Raw genomic sequence first — 27,289 nt, 5'->3', positions numbered from 1 at the left:
GGAGGGGGGGGAGGTGCAGTGAAAAGCTTGTGTTGCGTGCTCATCCAATCAGCGGAAAGACAATACATGATTACAATCGAGCCATTTACAGTGTGCAGATACATGATAAAATTATAAAAGGACTGGACAAGCTTGATGCACCGCCATTCATTGTGATCATGGCTGATCGTCCCCTATCAATAACCCGTGCCTGCTTTCTCCCCATATCCCTTGACTCCACTAGCCCCTAGAGCTCTATCTAACTCTCTCTTAAATCCATCCAGTGACTTGGCCTCCACTGCCCTCTGTGGCAGGGAATTCCATAAATTCACAACTCTCTGGGTGAAAAAGTTATTTTTCTCACCTCAGTCTTAAATGACCTCCCCTTTATTCTAAGTCTGTGGCCCCTGGTTCTGGACTCGCCCAACATTGGGAACATTTTTCCTGCATCTAGCTTGACCAGTCCTTTTATAATTTTATATGTTTCTATAAGACCCCCCCCCCCCCCCCTCATCCTTCTAAACTCCAGTGAATACAAGCCTAGTCTTTTTAATCTTTCCTCATATGACAGTCCCGCCATCCCAGGGATCAATCTCGTGAACCTACGCTGCACTGCCTCAATCACAAGGATGTCCTTCCTCAAATTAGGAGACCAAAACTGGACACATATTTTGCTTGGGCAGCTTGCACCCCAGTGGCATGAGAATTGTTTTTTCTAACTTCAAGTAACCCTTGCTTTCCCTCTTTCTCCGTCCCTCCCCCACCCTAGCTCCACTGTCCTCCTGATTAATTTTACTGTTTGTACTGCTCGTTGTCACCTTCCCCTCAGCCAACAAGCATCAGCACCTTACAGCGCCAGTTCGATCCCAACTACGGCTGCTGTCCGTACGGAGTTTGTGCGTTCTCCTGTGGCCTGCATGGGGTTTTCTCCGAGACCTTTGGTCCCCCCCCCCCCTCAACACTCCAAAGACGTACAGTAGAGGTTTGTAGGTTAATTGGCTTGGTATAAAATGTGTGTGTGTGTAGGATATCATTAATTTGCGGGGATCGCTGGTCGGCGCGCACACGTTGGGCCGAAGGGCCTCTTTCCGTGCTGTATCTCTAAACTAAACTCAACAACCAACCACCATCGACTGCTTTGATCTGTTATTTCACACCTTGCCCTTCCATATCTTTAGTTTCCCTCTCCCCCGAATCTCAGTCTGAAGAAGGGTCTCGACCCAAAACGTCCCCCATCTCTCCAGAGATGCCGCCTGTCCCGCTGAGTTTTACTCCAGCCCTTTGTGCCCATCCCCAGTTTACATTGTCTGTTGTGCTGCTGCAGGGGAGAATTTAACGGTTACGTTTCGGGACATATGACAATAGACCCACTCTGGACGCGTGCCTCCCTCGCGGACGAAGATGCCGTTTCCGTAAACTTACAGTGAGAAAGTTAACAGTGCCCACCCTTTTTGTCTTTCAGTATCCTGGTCGGGCATTGTGCTGGGCAGCCGAGTCCCAAGGGCCCATGAAGGTGAGCACCTCCAATTGGGGGAAGGTGATTGAGGGGCGGAGGGGAGCGGAGGGGAGCCAGAGACACAGCTAAAGAGGGAATAACGTTAACTTAAAGCTTGCTTCAGTTCATCAGGAGCTGGGTGGACAAAGGCTTAGCAAAGAGCTCTGGCGTGAAGGTCTCTATTGCCAATCTTGTCGCTTGGGTTGGTTGGTTCGGCAACTTGAGCGCCCAGGAGCGAAAAAGACTACAAAAAGTAGTAAACACTGCCCAGTCCATCATCGGCTCTGACCTCCCTTCCATCGAGGGGATTTATCGCAGTCGCTGCCTCAAAAAGGCTGGCAGTATCATCAAAGACCCACACCGTCCTGGCCAAACACTCATCTCCCCATCAGGTAGAAGGTACAGGAGCCTGAAGACTGCAACGTCCAGGTTCAGAAATAGCTACTTCCCCACAGCCATCAGGCTGTTGAACTCAACTGAAACAAAACTCTGAACATTAATAGCCCATTATCTGCTTATTTGCACTTTCTCTATTTTATTTATTCATGTGTGTATATATTTATACAATGGTATATGGACACACTGATCTGTTCTGTAGTCATGCCTACTATGTTCTGTTGTGCTGAAGCAAAGCAAGAATTTCATTGTCCTATCTGGGACACATGACAATAAACTCTCTTGAAACTTGAAACTTGGGCAGTTTACACCCCAGCCGTACGAACATTGGCTTCTCTAACTTCAAGCAACCCTTGCTTTCCCTCTCTCTCCATCCCCTCCCCCTTCCCAGTTCCCCAACCAGTCCCTATGCCGCCTCCCTCGACTCTGTCCAGGGACCCCAACACTCCTTTCAGTTCAGGCAGAGGTTCACTTGCACCTCCTCCAACCTCATCTACTGTATCCCATGTTAAAGATGTGGACTTTTGTACATCGGCGAGACCAAACGCAGACTGGGCGATCGTTTCGCCGAACACCTTCGCTCAGTCCACCTGAACCAACCCAATCTCCCGGCTGCAAAGCACTTTAATTCCCCTTCCCATTCCCACACTGACCTTTCCGTCCTAGACTTCCTCCATTGTCGGAGTGAGGCTAAACGCAAATTGGAGGAACAGCATCTCATATTTCGCTTGGGCAGCTTACAGCCCAGTGGTAGGAATATTGATTTCTCCCACTTCAGGTAACCCCGGCATTCCCTCTCTCTCTCCCCATCCCTCCCCCACCCAAGTCGCACCAGCTTCTCGTTCTCGTTCTATGCTTCTATTCTGCCACAGAGGGCAGTGGAGGCCAAATCACTGGATGGATTTAAGAGAGAGTTAGATAGAGCTCCAGGGGTTGTTGGAATCAAGGGATATGGGGACAAGGCAGGCTTATTGATTGGGGACGATCAGCCATGATCACAATGAATGGCGGTGCTTGCTCGAAGGGTTGAATAGCCTCATCCTGCACCTATTTTCTATGTTTCTATGTTTTTATAAACAGCTAAACAATGGCCTGTTTCCTTTATCATGGTCACATTTTTGCACATCTTTCATTCGTTGCTCTTTATCTCTCCACATCAATGTCTATATCTCTCGTTTCCCTTATCCCTAACCAGTCTGAAGAAGGGTCTCAACCCGAAACGTCACCCATTCCTTCTCTCCAGAGATGCTGCCTGGGTGAGTTACTCCAGCATTTTGTGCCTGTCTTTAGTTGGCAAACACTGTGGCTATTGTTTGTGAAAACCACTAGCCTAACGTATGGGGCAAAGCCAGGAAACTGGGAGGGAAGAGATGAATATTAGCTCGGGTAAGCATAGCTTTAAGGTGAGAAGGTGGTACGTTTAGCTGAGATGTGTGGGGCTAGATTGGATTTTTACCCAAAGGGTGGTGGGTTTAGTATAGATTAGTTTATTGTCACGTGTACCGAGGTACAGTGAAAAGCTCATGTTGCGTTGTAACCAGTCAGCGGAAAGACAATACTTGATTACAATCGAGCCGTCCACAGTGTACAGATACATGATATGGGAATAACGTTTAGTGCAAGGTATCGTCCGATCAAAGAAAAAGTCCGAGGGTCACCAATGAGGTAGATAGTAGTTCAGGACCGCTCTCTGGTTGTTGGTAGGATGGTTCAATTGCCTGATAACAGCCGGGAAGAAACTGTCCCTGAATCTGGAGGTGTGCGTTTTAACACTTCTGGACCTTTTGCCCGATGGGAGAGGGGAGAAGAGGGAGTGGCCGGGTGATGAGACTGGTCCTTGATGATGCTGCTGGCCTTGCCGAGGCAGCGTGAGGTGTAGATGGAGCCAGTGGAAGGGAGGCTGGTTTGTGCGATGGGTCTGGGCTGCTGCGTCCACACTGCCTGGTGCTCGGAACCCGCTGTCAGGGGTGGAGGTGGAGGCAGATACCATAGTATAGGCGCATGGATACGCAGGGAATGGAGGGATGTGGGTTATATGCAGGCAGGACTTTGAAAATGGCGGCCAAAGCTGGCGCCTCACGTACATGTAGGAACTGCAGATGCTGGTTTACACCGAAGATAGACACAAAATGCATGAGGTAACTCAGCGGGACAGGCAGCATCTCTGGAGGGAAGGAATGGGTGACGTTTCGGGTCGAGGCGCCTTCTTCGGACCGAGAGTCGGGGGAGAGGGAGACACCAGAGATAAGGAAGGGTAAGGTGTGAAAACGAGACATCAAAAGAGATGGGGATCGACGAAACTGTAGATTAGATCATTGTTCGCTCATAGAAGGTGACAACAAAGCAAACAGAGATAACATCTAATCTGGGGACACAAAATTGCTGGGGAAACTCAGCGGGTGCAGCAGCATCTATGGAGCGAAGGAAATAGGCGACGTTTCGGCCCGAAACGTCGCCTATTTCCTTCGCTCCATAGATGCTGCTGCACCCGCTGAGTTTCCCTAGCAATTTTGTGTACCTTCGATATTCCAGCATCTGCAGTTCCCTTTTGAACATCTAATCTGGGGAACTGGTTTAGAGAATTCTTGTGTATGCTCTGGGCTATTTCTATACCCTTTGTACTTAGAAACATAGAAACTAGGTGCAGGAGGAGGCCATTCGGCCCTTCGAGCCAGCACCGCCATTCATTGTGATCATGGCTGATCGTCCCCTATCAATAACCCGTGCCTGCCTTCTCCCCATATCCCTTGACTCCACTAGCCCCTAGATCTCTATCTAACTCTCTCTTAAATCCATCCAGTGACTTGGCCTCCACTGCCCTCTGTGGCAGGGAATTCCATAAATTCACAACTCTCTGGGTGAAAAAGTAAATGTCCTCCCCTTCTATTCTAAGACTGTGGCCCCTGGTTCTGGACTCGCCCCAACATTGGGAACATTTTTCCTGCATCTAGCTTGTCCAGTCCTTTTATAATTTTATATGTTTCTATAAGACCCCCCCCCTCATCCTTCCAAACTCCAGTGAATACAAGCCTAGTCTTTTCAATCTTTCCTCATATGACAGTCCCGCCATCCCAGGGATCAATCTCGTGAACCTACGCTGCACTGCCTCAATCACAAGGATGTACTCCTTCAAATTAGGGGACCAAAATTGTACACAATACTCCAGATGTGGTCTCACCCGAGCCCTATACAACTGCAGAAGAACCTCTTTACTCCTATACTGCAATTCTCTTGTTATGAAGAGGATTTCCTCTTGTTACGTCGAGCTAGCTCGGGTACTTTCTCTGCGGTCGTTTTCACCTGAGGATTTTGTATTTTCTCGTAGTAATGTGGAGAAAACGCACCAGCCATTCGCCTCGGGGTCCAGGAGGGGAGGATGCTGTGGTGGTCGCTAGGTGACCACGGTCCATCGACCAGCCACATCCCAGTTGTCCAACCGAAGCCACCAGCAATACATTGTGAGTGGGTTGGAGCGTCTAGGACGGGAGGGCATAGCTTCTCAATTAAAGGACGTTCCTTCAGGAAGGTGATGAGGAGGAATTTCTTTAGTCAGAGGGTGGTGAATCTGTGGGATTCTTTGCCTGTGGAGGCCAAGTCAGTGGATATTTCTAAGGCAGAGATCGATAGATTCTTGATTAGTACGGGTGTCAAGGGTGATGGGGAGAAGGCAAGAGAATGGGGATAGGAGGGAGAGATAGATCAGTCATGATTGAAACGGGTGAGCAGACTTGATGGGCCGAATGGCCTGATTCTGTTCCTGTCACTTAGAACTAACATAAACTTTATCTCCATAATATTGACGGGGTTTAATTTATACCAAACAACGCGCTTGTTCCACTAAAGAGAGTGAACATTTAGTTTGGAGATGCAGCATAAAAATAGACCCTTCAGCCTGACTGAGTCCACTCCGGCCAGCGATCACCCCTTCACACTAGTTCCATGTAATCCCACTTACACATCCACTTACTGCACGCTAGGGGGCAATTTACAGAGGGCCGATTCACCTGCCATCCCGCACGTCTTTGGGAATGTGGGGGGGAGGCCGGAGCACCCGGAGAAAACCCACGCAGGTCACGGGGAGAACGTGCAATCTCCGTTCAGACAGCGCCCGTAGTCGGGATCGAACCTGCCATCCCTGGCGCTGTGAGGCAGCAACTCTACCGCTGCGCCACCGTGCCGGCCCAATTACTGTCACCTCTTGGCGATGAAGGCCAAGTGGCGCAGCGGGTAGTGTTGCTGCCCCTCAGCGCCAGAGACCCAGGTTCAATCCTGACCACGGGTGCTATCTGTACGGAGTTTGCACGTTCTCCCTGTGACTGCATGGGTTTTCTCCGGATGCTCCGGATTCCTCCCAGACTCCAAAGACGTGCAAGTTTGTGGGCTAAGTGGCTTCCGTTAAAAAAAAAAAAAGGTCTCTTGTGTGTGTGTAGGATAGTACAGGGTGATCGCTGGCCGGCATGGACTTGGTGGGCCGAAGGGCCTGATTCCACGGTGTACCTGCAAACTAAACTGAAGTGCCTTTGAATCAAATACTATAAGAACATTTATATAAAAACATGGAAACATAGACAATAGGTGCAGGAGTAGGCCATTCGGCCCTTCGAGCCTGCACCGCCATTCAATATGATCATGGCTGATCATCCAACTCAGTATCCTGTACCTGCCTTCTCTCCATACCCCCTGATCCCTTTAGCCACAAGGGCCACATCTAACTCCCTCTTAAATATAGCCAATGAACTGTGGCCTCAACTACCTTCTGTGGCAGAGAATTCCACAGATTCACCACTCTCTGTGTGAAAAATGTTTTTCTCATCTCGGTCCTAAAAGATTTCCCCCTTATCCTTAAACTGTGACCCCTTGTGCTGGACTTCCCCAACATCGGGAACAATCTTCCTGCATCTAGCCTGTCCAGCCCCTTAAAAGGCATTTGGACTGGTACGTGGATCGGATAGGCTTAGCGGGATATGGGGCCAAACGTGGGACTGGTGTAGATGGGAGATCTTGGCCGGGTGGGCTGAAGGGCCTGTTTCCATGATGCATCTCAAAGCGAAAACTAAAATCTATGCAGGCGGGTTAGTGGGTTAATTGCCCCCTCTGTAAATTGTTCCTAGCTTGTGGAGAATGGATGAGAAAGGGGGGTAGCGTAGAACTGGTGTGAATGGGTGGTCGATGGCTGGCAATGACTACAGGTGCCGCGCGGTTTAGTTGGGATCTGTAGCTGGATGTAGGCAGCTCTGGTTAGCGAGGGTATGTTCTGCATTGTGCTTCTATGTGCTGTGGTCTGCTGCTTTTTTTTTTTTTTTACCATTTTCCTTTCAAGGGTTCCAGTGACAAAGCCAGCTAGGACACTACAGCCCGAACGGAAGGTTTCTCCACCTTCCTGCGTCACGAAGGTTTGTACTTCGCCCTTGCTTGGTTTGTTTCCCCATCATAAGGTCATAAGTGATGGGAGCAATTTTCGGCCATTCAGCCCATCATCTCTACTCCGCCATTCAATCGTGGCTGATCTATCTCTCCCTCCTAACCCCATTCTCCTGCCCTCTCCCCATAACCTCTGACACCCGCACTAATCAAGAATCTTCCTAGCCCTGCCTAAGAAATATACCCATTGACTTGGCCTCCACAGCCTTCTGTGGCAAAGAATTCCACAGATTCACCACCCTCTCACTGGAGAAATTCCTCCTCATCTCCTTCCTAAAGGAAAGTCCTTAATATGTTCCCGATGTTGGGGGAGTCCAGAACCAGGGGCCATGGTTTAAGAATAAGGGGTAAGCCATTTAGAACGGAGACGAGGAAATACTTTTTCTCACAGAGAGTGGTGAGTCTGTGGAATTCTCTGCCTCAGAGGGCGGTGGAGGCAGGTTCTCTGGATGCTTTCAAGAGAAAGCTAGATAGGGCTCTTAAAAATAGTGGAGTCGGGATATATGGGGAGAAGGCAGGAACGGGGTACTGATTGGGAATGATCAGCCATGATCACATTGAATGGTGGTGCTGGCAGGATGGGCCGAATGGCCTACTCCTGCACCTATTGTCTATTGTCTATTGTCTGATCAAGGGTTGCCCAATAAAGTCCGATTTAAAGATAGTGCTAAAGTCTCCAATGAGGTAGATGGGAGGTCAGGACCACACTCTAGCTGACAAGAGGAACATTCAGTTGCCTGATAATACTGTAAAGAGACTGTTTCTGAACTTGTGTGTGGACAGGTGATCGCTGGTCAGTGTGGACTCAGTGGGCCGAAGGGCCTGTTTTCCTGCCGTATCTCTAGTCAAATCCAGAACCTCAGACAACGCCTGCCATTAATCCAGACTTCAATTAGGATATTTTGGCGCCCAGCTGGTGCGTTAATCCTTTTGATCAGTCTTTGCGACCATTTCTCAGCTCCCTTCTTTAGACTTTAGAGATAGAGCGCGGAAACAGGCCCTTCGGCCCACCTCGTCCGTGCCAACCAGTGACCCCCGCACACTGACACCACCCTACACACACGCGAGGGCCAGTTTACAGAAGCCAATTAACCTACAGACTTGCACGTCTTTGGAGTGTTGGAGGAAACCAGAACACCTTGATGAAACTCACAGGGAGAACGTGCAAACTCCGTACAGACAGCACCCTTGGTCGGGATCGAACCCGGGTCTCTGGCGGAGTGTGGCAGCAATTCTTCCACTGCGCCACTGTGCTACCCCTTGACTGTTGAACACAATTGACCCATAGGCGGCACGGTGGCGCAGCGGCAGCAAAGCTGCCTCATGGCGCCAGAGACCCTGGTTCGATCCCGACCACGGGCGCTGTCTGTACGCAGTTTGTACGTTCTCCCCGTGACCTGCGTGGGTTTTCTCCGAGATCTTCAGTTTCCTCCCACACACTCCAAAGACGTGCAGGTTTGTAGGTTAATTAGCTTGGTGTAAATGTAAAATTGTCCCTAGTGTGTGTGTGTGTGTGTAGGATGGTGTTGATGGGCGGGGATCGCTGGTCAGCGCGGACTCAGTGGGCCGAAGGGCCTGTTTTCGCGCTGTATCTCTAAACTAAGACGGGGGTTGGAACAAAATGGATCACGTTGTTGGCAAATTAAGATGAACCTAGAGCGGAAAAAAAAAAGAACAATTTGAGTTAGTATTGTAAGTGAAATGTAATGTTGCTTCAATCTGCTTAAATAGGCTTAAATCTTTCAATGCTTGGCATTTTGATACCCAGGTTTAATTCCAGCGCGGATTGATGGAAGGATTAAGAGACTGCAGAGCTAAAGCATAAATCCCACGGCAACGTTGCCCTTGGCTGCCCTTGATTTTTTCACTTGGCTTTAAGCTGTCAAAGATGAGGGAAATAATCCTCTCTCCGGCTCACTTCCACTCGATGCCATTTCGGTGCTATCTGGTTTTTTGTCTTTTTGTGTTTCCTTCTAATCCCCAGCAAAACGTGGCATTCACACAGCCGACCTCCAGCACTGACACAAAGCGCTGGAGTCACTCAGCGGGCCAGGCAGCATCTCTGGAGAGAAGGGATGTACTCGCTAGAATTTAGACGATTGAGGGGGGATCTTATAGAAACTCACAAAATTCTTAAGGGGTTGGACAGGCTAGATGCAGGAAGATTGTTCCCGATGTTGGGGAAGTCCAGAACAAGGGGTCACAGTTTAACGATAAGGGGGAAATCTTTTAGGACCGAGATGAGAATTTTTTTTTTCACACAGAGAGTGGTGAATCTCTGGAATTCTCTGCCACAGAAAGTAGTTGAGGCCACAGTTCATTGGCTATATTTAAGAGGGAGTTAGATTGTGGCTAGAGGGATCAGGGGGTATGGAGAGAAGGCAGGTACAGGATACTGAGTTGGATGATCAGCCATGATCATATTGAATGGCGGTGCAGGCTCGAAGGGCCGAATGGCCTACTCCTGCACCTATTTTCTATGTTTCTAAGGAACGGGTGACTTTTTTGGAGGCGAGACCCTCCCACAGACTGGAAGGCCGGGAAGGCCAGAACAAAGTCCCGACGTAGTGCAGCCCATGGAGTGCAGCCTCGCCCGTGGCCCCTTCGGTCGGTCGGAAGCCCGGCCAGCTGTCTGACCTTCGGATCTTCGCTTGCCGCCGACACCACCACCACCCCTCCTTCTCATGGCCGATCATCGGTTCATGAGTTGGATGGGGTGCCGGACAGCCCGGGCCAAAACTCCTCAGCTGGCCCCACCAGCTGGGCTTTGTGTGCAGTCCAGCACCCGGGCCGACTCATCATTCACCCAGCCACGGCCGAGTCGGTCAACGAATTGCCGTCGGGAACTTGTCCCTTATTTTGATCATTTGTCCCTTATTTGGGAGTGGGAAAGTTGGCGACCCTAACAGCCACAGGGGCAGCAAGTTCCTCACCCTCCCCTCCCCCACCACCACCCGCCTCTGGGGAACATTTGTGCCTCCTCACGCCACTGACTGCAGAGACCGAGCTCGTGGAAAAAAACTGAGAAGAAATCAGTGCATAATTAATGATACACTTTGACGGCTGACGTGGGATCGAGCGGTGCAGATGATTATTTTTAGAAAGCAGATGATGAAAAATGCATGTTGTTCTAAAGCCTTGAAGGACATTCAGTAACAGAGGCTGGGGTTTAAAAACGCGCACTTTATACACGATGAGCGTTTAACGGCGCTGGGCCGCTACTCGCTGGAGTTTGGAAGGATGGGTGGGGGGAGACCTCATTGAAACTTACCGAATAGTGAAAGGCCTGGATAGAGTGGATGTGGAGAGGATGTTTCCACTGGTGGGAGAGTCTAGGACCTGAGAATGAAAGGACGTTCATTTAGCAAGGAGATGACGAGGAATTTCTTCAGTCAGAGGGCGGTGAATCTGTGGAATTCTTTGCCATAGAAGACTGTGGAGGCCAAGTCAATGGATATGTTTAAGGCAGAGATAGATAGATTCTTGATTAGTACGGGTGTCGGGGGTTATGGGGAGAAGGCAGGAGAATGGGGTTAGGAGGGAGAGATAGATCAGCCACGATTGAATGGCAGAGTAGACTTGATGGGCCGAATGTCCTAATTCAGGCCCTCTGCTCTATAATCTTTGGTTTTGACTCTGTTTGTTCTTTGGAATGCAGGCGCCGCTGACAAGACCATCCATCCAAGATGGCGGTCTGGCTGTTTGCTTCTAGAGACTGTGCCGCTGGGGGAGGGAGTCTGAGGATTTAGGCCTGCGCTCTTTCCGTTGCACGGACTGGAAACGAGACCTGGCAGAAGGGTAAAGAAATCCAGGCCCTTCAAACACTGAGGTAAGATGGTCCAACCTTCCAATGGCCAACAAAAACTCGCCGCAAGTCTACACGATCTTTCATTGTAAGCTCAATCACATTCGTTAATCATGCTCTCGGTGTGTGGGGGTACTATATATCGGCCAGACCGAGCGCAGACCAGGCGATCATTTCGCTGAACACCTCCGCTCAGTCCGCCTGGGCCTACGCGATCTCCTGGTTGCCAAACACTTTAACTCCCCCTCCCATTCCCACACTGACCTCTCTGTCCTGGGCCTCCTCCACTGTCAGAGTGAGGCCCAGCGCAAAGTGGAGTAGCAGCACCTCATATTCCGCTTGGGCAGCTTACACCCCAGCGGTATAAATATTCAATCCTCCAATTTCAAGTCACCCTTGCTTCCCCTCTCTCGCCATCTCTCCCCCGCGTTAGTCGTCTCTCCAATTCCACTGTCCGCATCCTCGTATCCCTTTGTTATCACCTCTTCCACTGACAACAATGGACCATTGTGGGCTCCACCTTCCCTTGGCCATCGGTGCCGGCTCTGATTTGTTCTGAACCTTTTCGTACCTCTAGTTCCCCTCCAACCCCCCCCCCCCCCCGACTCTCGATCTGAAGAGGGATCTCGACCTGAAACATCACCTGTTCCTTTTTCTCCAGAGATGCTGCCTGACCCGCCGAGTTACTCCGGCACTTTGTGTCTTCTCTTTCATCTCCTAGCGCCTCTCCTGCTCCCGAGGGAATCTCCGTGGCTGAGCTGGCCGACCTCGAGGCGGAAGGAACAGAATCCAGGAGCAAGAGGAGACGGGCCTCCGTGGGTTTGCGATGGTTCCTTGTGACGACACAGTGCCCTGACATTGCCCAGTGTTGGGTTTGACAGGGAACCAGAGACGAGATAAGTACCTGCATGATGGTACAATGTACAAACGGGCAGGTCTGAAGTGAACCACCGGCAAGTGGCCCGAGTATCTTCCCCTTGCCTTAAAATTCCCTTGCAGGGCGGCACGGTGGCGCAGCGGTAGAGTTGCTGCCTCACAGCGCCAGGGACCTGAGATCGATCCCAACCAGGGATGCTTGTCTGAATGGAGTTTGTACGTTCTCCCCGTGACCTGAGTGGGTTTCCTCCCACACTCCAAAGACGTGCAGGTTTGTCAGCTAATTGGCTTGGTTGAATTGTAAATTGTCCCTCGTGTGTGTGTGTGTGCGTGTAGGATAGTGTAAGTATGCGGGGATCGCCGGGCAGTGTGGATTCGGTGGGCCGATGAACTTGCTTCCACGCTGTATCTCTAAACTAAACTAAATTTTAAATTCCCCATTTACTCCACTCCATTCACAGACTAGGATATACATCGTCCCTCCACCACCCGAGTCACTGCACTGGTTTCACTGACAGCCTGCTGAGTTTCATTGTCTGTACAACTCATTATCACCTAGCCCACAGCCAGCAATGGACCATTGTGGGCTCCACTATTCCTTGATCACCATTACTTTCTGCATATCTTCCATCCATTTGTTCTATATCTCCCCATAATCGCAGTCTATATATCTCGTTAACCTTTCCCCTGACTCTGTCTGAAGAATGGATCTCGACCCTCAACGTCACCTATTCCTTTTCTCCGGAGATGCCGCCTGACCCGCTGAGTTACTCCAGCATTTTTTGTCTGTCTGATTACATGAATTTGAATAGGGGCAGGCAAAATGCGCAGGAAGGAACTGCAGATGCTGGTTTACACCAAAGGTAGACTCAAAATTCTGGAGTAACTCAGCGGGACAGGCAGCATCTTGGGATAAAAGGAATGGGCGACGTTTTGGCTCGAGGCCCTTCTTCAGACTCATCGTCTGCAGAAGGGTGGCACGGTGGCGCAGCGGTAGAGTTGCTGCCTTACGGCGCCAGAGACCCAGGTTTGATCCATACTACGGGTGCTGTCTGTACGGAGTTTGTAATTTTTTCCCATGACCTGCGTGGGTTTTCTCCGGGCGCTCCGGTTTCCTCCCACACTCCAAAGACATGCAGGTTTGTTGGTTAATTGACTTTGGTAAAATTGTCAATTGTCCCGAATGTGTGTTGGATAGTGCTAGTGTGCGGGGATCGCTGGTCAGCGCGGACCCGGTGAGGCCGAAGGGCCCGTTTCCGCACTGTATCTCTAAAGTCTAAAGCCGAAAGTTAAACTTGAATTTGGTCAAATTAACAAATGGTCAGGAGCTCTTCGGAGTTGAAATTGTAATTGAATTAGATGAATATTTTACTAATCAGATTTAACCACCAACTAACGCATGTACTAACAGTGCAAGATCTTGGTACGGGTGCCTTCTTAACACTGACTAATCACTAACGTCATGTCATTGCTTGGAATGATGGCAGGATTCTCGATTATACTGGGGCTGTCACTGATGCAGCAACTCTACCGCTGTGCCACCGTGCGGCGCCGATATGGCCTGTATTGAACCTATCCCACTGTCCCACTGAAAACATCGTCCGAGCAAATACTTTCATCCCCCTCCCTCACTCTACTTTTTCGCCCCCAAGTTGAAGGCTGGAGTTTGGGGAAAATTACACACTGAAGGGGCCTGTCCCACTTGGGCGACCTCTACCGCGAGTTCTGGCGAGTTTGCCCTCGACTCGTACCCGCAGCATGGTCGACACGAGGTCGTAGGAGGTCTTCGTATCTCTCCTTCATGCTCGAGAGTGGTCTCCACGTACTCGAGGCTTCAGCTAGATCACGGCGTTTTTGTCAAAATGTTCAAAAAATGCCCGCGAGTAAAAAAAGGTCGCCATGGAAAAAAATCGATACTTTTTTACTCGTAGGTTTAGTCGTAGTAGGTCGGCATGTTAGTCGTGGGTAATCGAGGGTAGTCGAAGCTAGTCGTAGATAGTCTTCATCATAGTCGAAGGGAGGTCGATGGGAGGTCGAAGGAGATTGTCTTCACTCTCCACTATTCGGTGTCCAATTTTCCCGAAGTTAGTCCTAGCTAGTCTTCAACATAGTCGAAGGAGGTCTTCAACATGACATTTTTTTCAAACTCTCCTAAGCTCTTCCAAACTCGCCAATTAGGTCGCCCAAGTGGGACGGGCCCTTTAAACGGACTCAAAATCCGACATCCGTTCCTTTAGAGTTAGCATCTGCGACAGCCTCGGGGTGCACAACTGTCTGATGATCTTGGTCTGAAGCATGTTTACCCACACTGCCATGTAACTAACCTGATTTGATACTAACATTTCTAACCAATATCGCTGACAAACTAATTGCTATTCATATTGTAACAACTAACTTGAAGAATGCGCCACTTTCTGGCCATTCAGAGCCATTGTTTATATCTAGTAGTTGTCCCCGGTGTCGATCCGATCAGTTTTCGGATTCAGTTTAGTTTATTGTCACGTATACCGAGGTACAGGGAAAAGCTTCCTGCCGCGCGCTATACGGTCAGCAGCAAGACAATACATGATTACAATCGAGCCATTTACAGTGTACAGGTGCATGGTAAGAGAATAATGTTGAGTGCAAGGTAAAGCCTGCAACGTGAGATCAAGCATAGTCCGAGGGTCATAATTAAAGTTAGAAACGTTGATATTTGAGAGTGTGGAGCGATTGTAATATGTGATTGGAGATTTGCTTCTGTGGCCAGCACGCAAATGGTCAAATGGGTTGGTCGCCATCTTGGAATCAGTCCGAGATGTTCATGAATAGGGTCAAGTTGGTTTAAACTAAACGGTGCGCTTGGACCAACTGTTTGCATCAAGTCTCAGTTGAGATTCCAAGAAGCCGGCGAGAAGCTGTCCCTGAATCTGGAGGTGTGCGTTGGTTTTCACACTTCTGTACCTCTTGCCTGATGGGAGAGGGGAGAAGAGGGAGTGGCCAGGGCGAGACTGGGCCTTGATGATGCTGCTGGCCTTGCCGAGGCAGCGTGAGGTGTAGATGGAGTTAACGGTAGGGCAGTTGGTTTGTGTGCTGGTCCGGTCTACGTCCACAATCCTCAATACCCCGTCTCTATGTCTGACGTGACAGTCTAGCACGCAGCAAAAGCACTTCACTGTACCTCGGTACACAATGACAATAAACTAAACTAACTAGACTCGGATTTTGACTGTCTAACTTAAGGGCCTGTCCCACTGTGCGAGGCCTTCTGTGAACGCTGGTCACCACAGGAGGTTAAATATATTATAGAATAAAATGTTAATATTTTAATTTGATAATTTTGTTTAAGTGTTTTATAAATTGCTTGAGCTTTTTCCGGGTCTACGTCCGTGCCCGCCTGTCCCTGGAGAGGGAACACGCGGTGTCCATGGGGACTTTGGAGGCCTTCCGTGAATGCTGGTTGCCGTTGGAGGTCGAGTGTTTTGTTGATAAAGTTGACGTTATATTAATTTGATGATCGTTTGTTTGTAAACTGTCAACATAGGCAGTCTTTGATTGTGTTAATACTCTATGTTTATTTTATTTTTTGAATAAAAGTAGTTTCATAAAAAATAAAATTTAAAAAAATAAATAAAAATTAAAAAAATAATAAAAATAAAAACTGTGCGAGGTAATTCAAGAGTTCTCCCGAGTTCTCCCCTGATTCGAGCTCGTGTAATGTACGTAGCGGGTCCGTAGGAGCTCGTGGATGTCACGTAGCGGCTTGTACGAGTAACGGTAGGTACTCGGGAAATCCGGTAAACTCGTGACGTTTTCTCGACACCGTGAAAAATGTCCGCGAGTAAAAAAATACTCGTGATGAAAAAAATTGTTACTTTTTACTCGTACGAGCCGCTACGTACCCGCTACGTACATTACACGCGACCGAATCAGGGGAGAACTCGGGAGAACTCTTGAATTACCTCGTACAATGGGACAGGCCCTTTAGTATTGCTAGACAATGCAAGATGACACATATTTTGATTATTCAAGTCACGGAGGGACTATTCACAACTTCAAATGTGCCCAATAAACGCAAATTGTTGTTTGATCTCAAACGGGCGAAAATGGTCCCATCCAAATTAAATAGCTGAAAATTGTGGGGGGCACGGCACGGTGGCGCAGCGGTAGAGTTGCTGCCTCTCGGCGCCAGTGACCCGGTGTTCCATCCTGACCTCTGGTGCCGTCTGAGCGGAGTTTGTGCGTTCTCCCCGTGACCTGCGTGGGTTTTCTCCGGGGGCTCCGGTTTCCTCCCACACTCCAAAGACGTGCAGGTTTGCAGGTTAATTTGGCTTTGGTGAAATTGTAAATTGTCCCTAAGTGTGTGTTGGATAGTGTTAGTGTTTGGGGGTCGCTGGTCGGCGCGGACTCGGTGGGCCGAAGGGCCTGTTTCCGCGCTGTAACTCACGCTATTCTCAATGTCTGGCATAAGGCAAATCTAAAGAATAATTATTATTTAGCCAATAATGGATGAGGTTAAATATTATTCGGCGTGGATTCGAGTTAAATGCTACCCAGCTGTCATTTATTATATTCTTCTATGTAGTTGATGTAATTACAGTGTAGTTCGCTGCTAATTATATTGTGGTTAATTACCTCTCTGCCTCTTGTTAGGAAGTATTTTCCCTGCCTGTGTTGAGTTAGATTTCAGTCATAGAGTGATACAGCGTGGAAACTTGCCCTTCGACCCAACTTGCCAACAATGTCCCAGCTACACTAGTCCCACCTGCCCACGTTTGGTCCATATCCCTCCAAACCTGTCCTATCCATGTACCTGTCTAAACTGTTTCTTAATCATCTCCCCCCCCCCCCCCCCCCCCCAACCGAAGAATGGTCCTGACCCGCAACGTCATCTATCCAGAGATGCTGCCTGACCCGCCGAGTTACTCCAGCACTTTGTGTCCTTTTTCGTAAAAACCAGCATCTGCAGTTCCTTGTTTCCACAGAAAGGTTACTGGGTTGAGGGTGGCACGGTGGCGCAGCGGTAGAGCTGCTGCCTCACGGCGCCGGAGACCCGGGTTCGATCCTGACCTCGGGTGCTGTCTGTGTGGAGTTTGTACGTTCTCCCCGTGACCTGCGTGGGTTTTTTTCCGGGGGGAGGGGGAGGGGTGTTTCCGGTTTCCACCCGCACTCCAAAAGTGCACAGGTTTGTGGGTTAATTGGCTCTTTGGTTAAAATTGTAAATTGTCCCCAGTGTGTGTAGGATAGTGCTAGTGTACGGGGTGATTGCTGGTCGGCACGGACTCGGTGGGCCGAAGGGCCTGTTTGCGCGCTGTATCTCTAAAGCCTAAAGTTTGGATTCAACTTATGCAAAAAGCACAATTAATAACAAGACTGAGACACAAACAATAACTGGAAAATGGGCAGAAGCGTTAATAGATCAACCCAACCTTTTAACCACTCTACGGCGGCCTGCTACTAACGTGCATGGAAGGAAACTAACTGCTACTAACGTGTGCGATGCAAACCTCTTACTAATTGCGATTAACTAACGATAAACCTTGGTGTTAGAAGCTATCAGTTGGTCAGTGCGTACACTGGCAGAAGCAAGCGCACAAAACACAGCAGATGCTGGAAGCCTGACACCAAAGCTGGCATGAAACTCTGAGCAGAAGATGGACCCAAAAAGCTGGAGTAAACTCAGCGGGACAGGCAGCATCTCTGGAGAAAAGGAATAGGTGACGTTTCGGGTCGAGACCCTTCTTCATAGAAACATATAGAAACATAGAAAATAGGTGCAGGAGGAGGTCATTCGGCCCTTCGAGCCAGCACCGCCATTCATTGTGATCATGGCTGATTGTCCCCTATCAATAAGCCGTGCCTGACTTCTCCCCATATCCCTTGATTCCACTAGCCCCTAGAGCTCTATCTAACTCTCTCTTAAATCCATCCGGTGACTTGGCCTCCACTGCCCTCTGTGGCAGGGAATTCCATAAATTCACAACTCTCTGGGTGAAAACGTTTTTTCTCCAGATTCTTCAGACTCTAATCTCGACCCGAAACTAAACGAATAGATTCCTATTCTCCAGGGAGTTACTCCAGCTCTTGGTGCCTATCTTCGGTTTAAACCAGCATCTGCAGTTCCTTCCTCCAGTTCCAGTTAAAAATGAGCAGGTTGGATAGCTCCGTGTCAAGGGAAAAGGTTTAAAGTCTACGAGACGTCAGACTTGTGTTTCTTTTCCTCAGTATTTTCTCTCTTCAGTTCATAAAAGCAACAACATTACGAGATGAACATTTTCACTGATGGCTGTTATTATATTCATGGGCGTAGAGTCACACAGAGTGGAAACAGGCCTTTCGGCCCGACTTGCCCACACCGACCAACATGCCCCTTCTACACTAGTCCTGGCGTATATGTCAGAAGTCCTTGGAAGGGAACTTGTAAGCCAGAACTTGGTATCCTTTAGTAGATGGGTGAAACGTAGCGTGGGTTCCAGTGTGAACTGTTCACCAATTATTGCATTGTCAGAGGTGACGGGGATAGACAATAGACAATAGGTGCAGGAGTAGGCCATTCGGCCCTTCGAGCCAGCACCGCCATTTAATATGATCATTGCTGATCATCCCCAATCAGTACCCCGTTCCTGCCTTCTCCCCATATCCCCTGACTCCACTATTTTTAAGAGCCCGATCTAGCTCTCTCTTGAGAGTATCCAGAGAACCGGCCTCCACCGCCCTCTGAGGCAGAGAATTCCACAGACTCACAACTCTCTGTGTGGAAAAAGTGTTTCCTCGATTCCGTTCTAAATGGCTTGCCTCTTATTCCTAAACTGTGGCCCCTGGGTCTGGACTCCCCCAACATCGGGAACATGTTTCCTGCCTCCAGCATGTCCAAGCCCTTAACAATCTTATATGTTTCAATGAGTTACCCTCTCATCCTTCTAAACTCTAGAGTGTACAAGCCCAGCCGCTCCATTCTCTCAGCATATGACAGTCCCGCCATCCCGGGAATTAACCTTGTAAACCTACGCTGCACTCCCTCAATAGCAAGAATGTCCTTCATCGAATTAGGGGACCAAAACTGCGCACAATACTCCAGGTGTGGTCTCACTATTTTGAAGAGCACTGACTTAGTTATCATGTTTGCCACGGTACAATGATGAGGATGGATATTGGGTTGAGGTCACCATCTGATCAGCCACGATCTTATCAGTTAACGGTGGAGTAGATTTAAGCAGATTTTATGGCAGTCACGGTGGCGCAGCGGTAGAGTTGCTGCCTTACAGCGCCAGAGACCCAGGTTCGATCCCAACTACGGGCGCTTGTCTGTACGGAGTTTGTACCTTCTCCCCGTGACCTGCGTGGGTTTTCTCCGAGATCTTCGGTTTCCTCCCACACTCCAAAGGCGTACAGGTTTGTAGGTTCGTTGGCTTGGTGTAAATGTAAATTGTCCCCAGGGTAGTGTTAATGTGCAGGGATCGCTGGTCGGCGCGGACTCGGTGGGCTGAAGGGCCTGTTTCCGCGCTGTATCTCTAAACTAAACTAAAGTGGCCTACTCCTGCTCGAAACTCTTACTATCTCTCAATCAATTGTTCAACAGTGCTTTCTTGTCACATGTGCAAAACATAGTGAAAGTTCGGAGGTAGATTGGAGGTAGATTGGTGGTCAGCACCGCTCTCAGGCTGGTGAGAGGCCGGTTCAGTTGCCTGATAACAGCCGGGAAGAAACTGTCCCAGAATCTGGAGGTGTGTGCGTTTTCACACTTCTGTACCTCTTGCCTGATGGGAGAGGGGAGAAGAGGGAGTGGCCAGGGGGGGTGTGACTGGTCCTCGATGATGCTGCTGGCCTTGCCGAGGCAGCGTGAAGTGTAGATGGAGTCAATGGAAGGGAGGTAGGTGGCTGCGTCCAACACTCAGCAATGTCTGGCGGTCTTGGATGAAGCTGTTCCCATATTTGCTGGTGGACAAAAATGCTGGAGAAACTCAGCGGGTGAGGCAGCATCTATGGAGCGAAGGAATAGGTGACGTTTCAGGTCGAGACCCTGAAGGAATAGGTGAGGTTTCGGGTCGAGACCCGAAGGGTCTTGACCCGAAACCTCACCTATTCCTTCCTCCATAGATGCTGCCTCACCCGCTGAGTTTCTCCAGCATTTTTGTCTACCTTCGATTTTTCCAGCATCTGCAGTTCCTTCTAAACCATTTTTGCTGGGCTCCATTTATCTCTGCTTCTCCTGCCATTCAGCTAGCTACACCTGCCTTTGCATTGGCTAAATTCTCAGACCACTAGATGTCAGTCCGTTCACTAATGCACTAAATACACATCTCCACCTTGAGTTTCCCTCAGCACTGATGAGATAGTCATACGGCACAGAACTGGCCCTTCGGCCCAACTCATTCATCCCTGCTGACCCTCTGGTCATCCCATTTTAGAAACATAGAAAATATGTGCAGTAGGAGGCCATTCGGCCCTTCGAATGGCCAGCACCGCCATTCATTGTGATCATGGCTGATCGTCCCCTATCAATAACCCGTGCCTGCCTTCTCCCCATATCCCTTGACTCCACTAGCCCCTAGAGCTCTAACTCATCTCTTAAATCCATCCAGTGACTTGGCCTCCACTGCCCTCTGTAGCAGGGAATTCCATAAATTCGGAACTCTCTGGGTGAAAAGGTTTTTTCTCACCTCAGTCTTAAATGGCCTCCCCTTTATTCTAAGACTGTGGCCCCTGGTTCTGGACTCGCCCCAACATTGGGAACATTTTTCCTGCATCTAGCTTGACCAGTCCTTTTATAATTTTTTATGTTTCTATAAGAATTCCCCGTCATCCTTCTAAACTCCAGTGAATTTTCCCACGTTTGGCCCATATTCCCCCCCCCCCCCCCCCCCCCCCCCCCCAAACCATTCCAATCCATGAATCTGTCCAAGTGTCTATCAAATGCTACTGTAGTTCCTGCCTCAACTACCTCCTCTGGCAGCTCAATCCGTACGATTCTTGTTTATCTGAAAGGGATTGTGTCTTTCCCAGCTAAGATATTCCTCTCGAAAAATTGTTCATGAGTGATGGGAGCAGAATTAGGCCATTCGGCCCATCGAGTCTACTCTGCCATTCAATCATGGCTGATCTATCTCTCCCTCCTAACCCCATTCTCCTGCCTTCTCCCTACAACCCCTAACACCCGTACTAATCTATCTCCGCCTTGGAAATATCCACTGACTTGGCCTCCACAGCCTTCCGTGGCAACGAATTCCACAGATTCACCGCCCTCTGACTAAAGAAATTCAATGGACAATAGACAACAGGTGCAGGAGTAGGCCATTCGGCCCTTCGAGCCAGCACCGCCATTCGATGTGACCATGGCTGATCATCTACAATCAGTACCCCGTTCCTGCCTTCTCCCCATATCCCCTGACTCCTCTATCTTTAAGAGCCCTATCTAAACTCCTCCTCATCTTCTTCCCAAAGGAACATCCTTTCATTCTGAAGCTGCGGCCTCTGATCCTGGACTCTCCCACTGGTGGAAACATCCTCCCCGCACCCACTCTGCCCCGGCCTATGTCTTTCTCCTTCTCTCCCAGGCCAAGTTGTCCATTGAAGTTTAAATTAAAAAGCGTGAAAAGGGAGGGGGGGGGTGACTCGGTGAAGTTGCATGAATGGGCAAAGATGGAGGAGGACATGCAGAGCTGATAGAAAGCTCTTTACTAAACACACTGCATGCTCTAACAAAATAAACTAGTACTAACCCACTACTACTAATGGTTCTTTTGAGGCCTACTTTGGAGGTTTCTGTGTTTCCCAGGCCAGTTCTCGTCTGAATTTAATTCTGAGGCTGCGGCCTCTGGTCCTAGACTCTCCCACTCGTGGAAACATCCTCTCTGCACCCAGATTAAATTTAATAATAAATTCTGCTACCAGGTGGGACCGAGTTTCCCCGTGGTCAGAAAACGCTAACCACAAGATTTTGTACTTTAACCCGTTCACCATCACAAGCCCCTTGTTGTGATCCAGGTTTGACCCACCAGGTAGGTATTGCCCGAGGCATCATCGGTCAGAAGATGGCCGAAGGGGAAGGGGGGGGGGGGTGATCGTCAACCTGCTTTAGGGGCTGGTAAGTCTTGTGCGGCCAATACGTTCCCTGCCGTGGCTGTGAATCGGAAACTGCGGCCCCTGGCGAGCCGGCGTAGATGGTGGCGATCGATCCTCGTGTGTAGCAAAGATCCTACAGCGAGCAAGATAGTCCACTCGACGACAAAGACGTAGTACGGTCATGGGCAGATTCACGGGTAATTTTCGGCCCCATTTCCGTAACCGGCTTCCGTCTCCGCACTAAAGATCCCATCAGAGCGGAGCAAAGATACTGGCGCGGAGACGGAAGCCGGTTACAGAAACATCCTCGTAAAAATCAAAGTTATTCGGGCAAAAATCTTCTCCTCATTTTCAGAATTTTAATTTATTGACACAAACTGTTCCCCCGCAACGTTGATTACACTGCGGGTCGGGTCGGGTCGGGTCCGGTTACGGAAATGGATGAAAAAAAGGCCCACATTCCGCTCCGTTGCGTACTACACGTCAGTCCGTTGCATTTAGCAGGAGTGGTCTATCTTGCTCCGCTATAGGATCTTTGATGTGTAGGAGTTGAGATGGTGGGGGGGGGGGGGGGAACTGATCTGACGGAAGCCCACCTGGAATTGGCGGTTGGCTCTCCTCGCACGACGAGAGGCGGGCGTGCGGAGGTCGTGGTCTTTAGACCCTGCCCCCTGCTTCACGCCAGTGGGGTTTTCTGGTGTGGAATCCCGCGGGGGATGGGGAGGTGGGGGGGTGGGGGGGGAAGGAAGGAGCGGGAATTCCAAACCAAAACTATCCCGCCAGCTCGCAGCTTCACAGAAGTCGGGAGGTATTGTCGCACAAGGCCTTTCAAACTCTTTGAGGACGGAACCGAATGAGGTTAATTGGTGTTCATAAGCGATAGGAGCAGAATTAGGCCATTCGGCCCATCAAGTCTACTCCGCCATTTCAACCATGGCTGATCTATCTCTCCCTCCCAACCCCATTCTCCTGCCTTTTCCCCGTAAACCCCTGACACCCGTACTAATCAAGAATCTATCTATCTGCCTGAAAAACATCCATCAACTTGGCCTCCACAGCCTTCTGTGGCAATGAATTCGACAGGTTCACCACCATCTGACAAAATAAATTCCTCCTTGTCTCCTTCCTAAAGAATTAAAGGGCACTCTTTAAGAAAGGAGGCGAGGTGGAACTTCTTTAGTCAGGGTGTGGTGAATCTGTGGAACTCATTGCCACAGACGGCTGTGGAGGCCAAGTCAGTGGATATTTTTAAGGCAGAGATAGACAGATAGATACTTGATTAGAATGGGGGGGGGGGGGGGAGGGTGTCGAGGGTTATGGGGAGAAGGCAGGAAAATTGGATTAGGAGGCAGAGACCAGCCATGATTGAATGGCGGAGTGGACTCGATGGGCCGAATGGCCTAAATTCCCCCCCTATAACTAGTGAACTTGTGAACCAAGTCCTGAAAGGGTGACAACATGTAAAACGTGTGATCAATGAATGGGTTAAAGTTGTTGGGAGATGCAGAAAGTCTCCTGTGCCTTCTGCAAGAGGCCCAGGTAACAAGTAACATATCTACAGGTAGAACACCTACTAATACTCTGAAACCAGGAACGCTCTGGTTTTTTTACTAACCATTACTAACACCACTAATGGTTACCTGCTTACTAACAATGGAGGCAGCTCTCCTCTGCTTTGCAGTGCATGGAAGCTTTGAATGATCAGGCCCGGCTCAGGGGGAGGGGGGGGGGGTGGTTTCTTTAAGACGTGTGTGTGTGTGTGTGTGTATGTGGGGGGGGTCATATGTCCACGTTGTAACGGGGCACCAATGGCTTTTTGAATCCCGAGTGAGCCGGCTAGCCGAGACTTGGAATTTGGCCTTGACCCAAAACGATTCAATTCTGAACCTGCAGGAATAAGAGGGGGGGGGAGTTTTCTTCAACCAAAGACTTGCAGACGAGAGAGGGACTGGGTTTCTAATTACGAAACGCGGCTCAAAATTCGCGGAGGGCGTTTTTGAGGCGCGCTGTTTTTGTTATTTAATTGCGATTTTGCACATGACCCTCCTAACGCATGCGACAATGGTGATGGTACGGTTCAGATGCAGAAACAGAAAGTTGGGGGTCTTCTTCTTCCTCTTTCGTGTGGCGTGCACAGCCTAAAGTTGTAGGACAGCTTGTTCTATTTGATCTTCCGTTTGTGCACGTCGAGTTGATTGCATTAGTCGAAACAGGACAGACCATGTGAAGGTTGCAATCTTCCACCCCAAAGTTGGGGGTGGGAGTGCTACATTGGCTTTTTGGAGCGGGGAGCGGAATAATTGGTTGAAAAGTCCAGCTTCTATCTGTCTGTTAGCCGGGACTTCACACACGACGTTGGGCCCACACTTTTTGGGGCTCGCCCTCGACCTGACAGCAATGTTGTGCCCCGCTAGTTCATGGTGAGTGCGCTAGTGGAGGACAGAAGCTGCCAGGGAGGCTCTGTCCTCCACAAAGACCTTTCAGGAGGGGAAGGGGCAAAATTTGATGGGGGAGGGGAGGTGGGGGATGGCAAAATTTGAGGGGGGGTGGATGGGCTTAGAAGTAAACGGAGTGTGGTATTCCGCACTGTAAGGTCCCCACATAAGAAAGGTGTGTGTGTGTGTGGTCCCCACCAGACCAATGGTGCCCCTTTAAACGTGTGTGGCACCATCAGGAATTTCTGGGCTGGCAGCTCGGGCAATTCCAACCCAACGTGCAAGCCTTCAGCTCGGGGCTGTGACTCTCTGAGTGAGGTGTGTGTGGTGTCCTCTCGGAGAGCGAGCCCTACACAACTTCATCCCTCGAGCCTTAGTTCACCGTGTGAGAGGCGGCTGTGCTTTTCTATCTGTCTCAACAAAAAAAAACCCTGTGCCAATGGTCGACCTCCAGGGGCCAGACTATGTCAGGCGTCTACAACTCGCGGCGAATAGCCTTCACTACCGGATGGATCTCCCGTTCACAAGCTTTGCGCAGCGCCAGAGACCCGGGTTCGATCCTGACCTCGGGTGCTGTCTGTACGTGGAGTTTGCACCTTCTCCCTGGGGACCACATGGGTTTTCCCACAGGCGCTCCGGTCTCCCCCCACCACCCCCCACCCCCCACATCACAAAGACGTGCGGGTTTGTGGGTTAGCAGGAACGAGGAGCAGCAGATGCTGGTTGAGACTCAACGTGCTGGAGTAACTCAGCGGATCAGGCAGCGTCTCTGGAGAACAAGGATGGGTGGAAGTTTAATTTAGCCTCTGCATGAACCGCCCCATCGTGTGCAGTCAGTGGGATAACGAGTGTGAAAGGGTGGACTGGGCGGGCTGAAGGGCCTGTCTCCACGCTGCATCTCTGCACTAAGGGGGAGAGGGGGGGGGGGGGGGACCTTTTCACCCAGAGAGTTGTGAATTTGTGGAATTCCCTGCCACAGAGGGCAGTGGAGGCCAAGTCACTGGATGGATTTAAAAGAGTTAGATAGAGCTCTGGGGGCTAGTGGAGTCGGGAGATATGGGGAGAAGGCAGGCACGGGTTATTGATAGGGGACGATCAGCCATGATCGCATTGAATGGCGGTGCTTGCTCGAAGGGCCAAATGGCCTCCTCCTGCACCCATTTTCTATGTTTTCTATGTTTCTATGAACAAGGATGGGTGGAAGTTTAATTTAGCCTCTGCATGAACTGCCCATCGTGTGCAGTCAGTGAGATAACGAGTGTGGTCGGCATGGGCTGGGCGGGCCGAAGGGCCTGTCTCCACACCGCATCTCTGCACGAAACTAATCATGGCACAGGTCATTCATTTTGAGAAGCACAGACTGTGTAAGTCTTTAAAACGAGTCACATTTCTGCTGAATGTGTGCAACGATGAAGGAATGTGGTGCTTGCAAGCGGGATATTCCTGATGGTGCTTTTGGGGGATATGGTGGGGGGTGGGGGGTGGGGGGTGGATGGTGGGTGTAACGGCAGATCTTTGCAAGCCCCCTGCTCTTGTGCGTGTGTGTGTGCCTTGTACCTGGTGTTGCCTTTGCATCTTACCCGACAAACTAATGTCAAGCACCGGGCGTGGGCTTGTCGCTCTACTAACCGCACTAACCCGATTAACCATTACTAACATAAACCCGGCTAACGCAGACTTAACCATCTGCCCCCCCTGGGTAGAAACTGTCTCTGGTCAACCTGAGGAGCACCTTCAGCAACAGACTGGTCCCACCAAGATGCAGCACAGAGCGCCACAGGAGATCATTCTTCCCTGCGGCTATGAAACAGTACAACTACTCCCCCTTCTGTCGTGGGGTAGACTGAGTGATTTCCCCTCCCCATCCCCCCCACACCTTCCGAACTCCCCCTCCCCAATCTCTGTACATCCAGAATCCTGGACATCACTTTAATTTCATGTTTCATGTAACTTGTGTGTTTTATGACTGTTGGCAGATCGATTTCCCTCATGGGATAAATAAAGTTCTATCATGCCGTGAGAGAGAAAGAGTGCCCTGCTCCATTAAGGCTTCCCAGCGCTCCACATGTCGTGAAGGCCGCCAACTCCGCCATTGTGTCGGAAGGAACTGCAGATGCTGATTTAAATCGCAGACAGACGCAAAATAGACAATAGACAATAGGTGCAGGAGTAGGCCATTCGACCATGATCATATCGAATGGCGGTGCAGGCTCGAAGGGCCGAATGGCCTACTCCTGCACCTATTTTCTATGTTTCTATGACCCTTCGAGCCAGCACCGCCATCCAATGTGATCATGCCTGATCATCCCCAATCAGTACCCCGTTCCTGCCTTCTCCCCATATCCCCTGACTCCGCTATTTTTAAGAGCCCTATCTAGCTCTCTCTTGAAAGCATCCAGAGAACCGGCCTCCACCGCCCTCTGAGGCAAAGAATTCCACAGACTCGCCACTCTCTGTGAGAAAAAAGTGTTTCCTCGTCTCCGTTCTAAATGGCTTCCTCCTTATTCTCAAAAGGGCTGGAGTAACTCAGCGGGTCAGGCAGCTTCCCTGGAGAGTGGGAATAGGTCTCGGTTTCCATTTAGTTTGTTGTTCAGGTGTACCGAGGTGCAGTGGAAAGCTTTTTGTCGGGTGCTGGCCAGTGAGCAGAAAGACCGTACATGATTACAATCGGTCCACTTACAGTGTACAGATGCATGGGAGGGGAATGTGTAGGAAGGAACTGTCTAAAGAAGGATCTCGGCCCGAAACGTCGCCCATTCCTTCTCTCCGGAGATGCTGCCTGTCCCACTGAGTTACTCCAGCTTTTTGTGTCTCCCTTCGTTTAGTTTAGTTTAGTTTGGA

General features: G+C 49.9%; 1 long non-coding RNA gene across 2 annotated transcripts; it reads left to right on the top strand.

Annotated features, from left to right (window-relative positions):
* The first annotated feature begins 1,438 nt into the window (after positions 1–1,438).
* Positions 1,439–12,179, top strand: LOC116987619. Of its 2 annotated transcripts, none has more exons than XR_004415747.1 (5): positions 1,439–1,492; positions 5,196–5,328; positions 7,191–7,263; positions 10,950–11,120; positions 11,818–12,179. It is a non-coding gene; the product is annotated as an uncharacterized LOC116987619 (long non-coding RNA). The 2 variants fall into 2 exon arrangements; XR_004415746.1 differs by lacking the exon at positions 1,439–1,492 and adding an exon at positions 3,072–3,126.
* Positions 12,180–27,289: the final 15,110 nt, after the last annotated feature.

The sequence above is a fragment of the Amblyraja radiata genome, chromosome 25 (assembly GCF_010909765.2).
Source record: "Amblyraja radiata isolate CabotCenter1 chromosome 25, sAmbRad1.1.pri, whole genome shotgun sequence".
In the NCBI taxonomy this organism is placed as follows: Eukaryota; Metazoa; Chordata; class Chondrichthyes; order Rajiformes; family Rajidae; genus Amblyraja; species Amblyraja radiata.
This window is presented reverse-complemented; position numbering and strand designations above follow the sequence as displayed.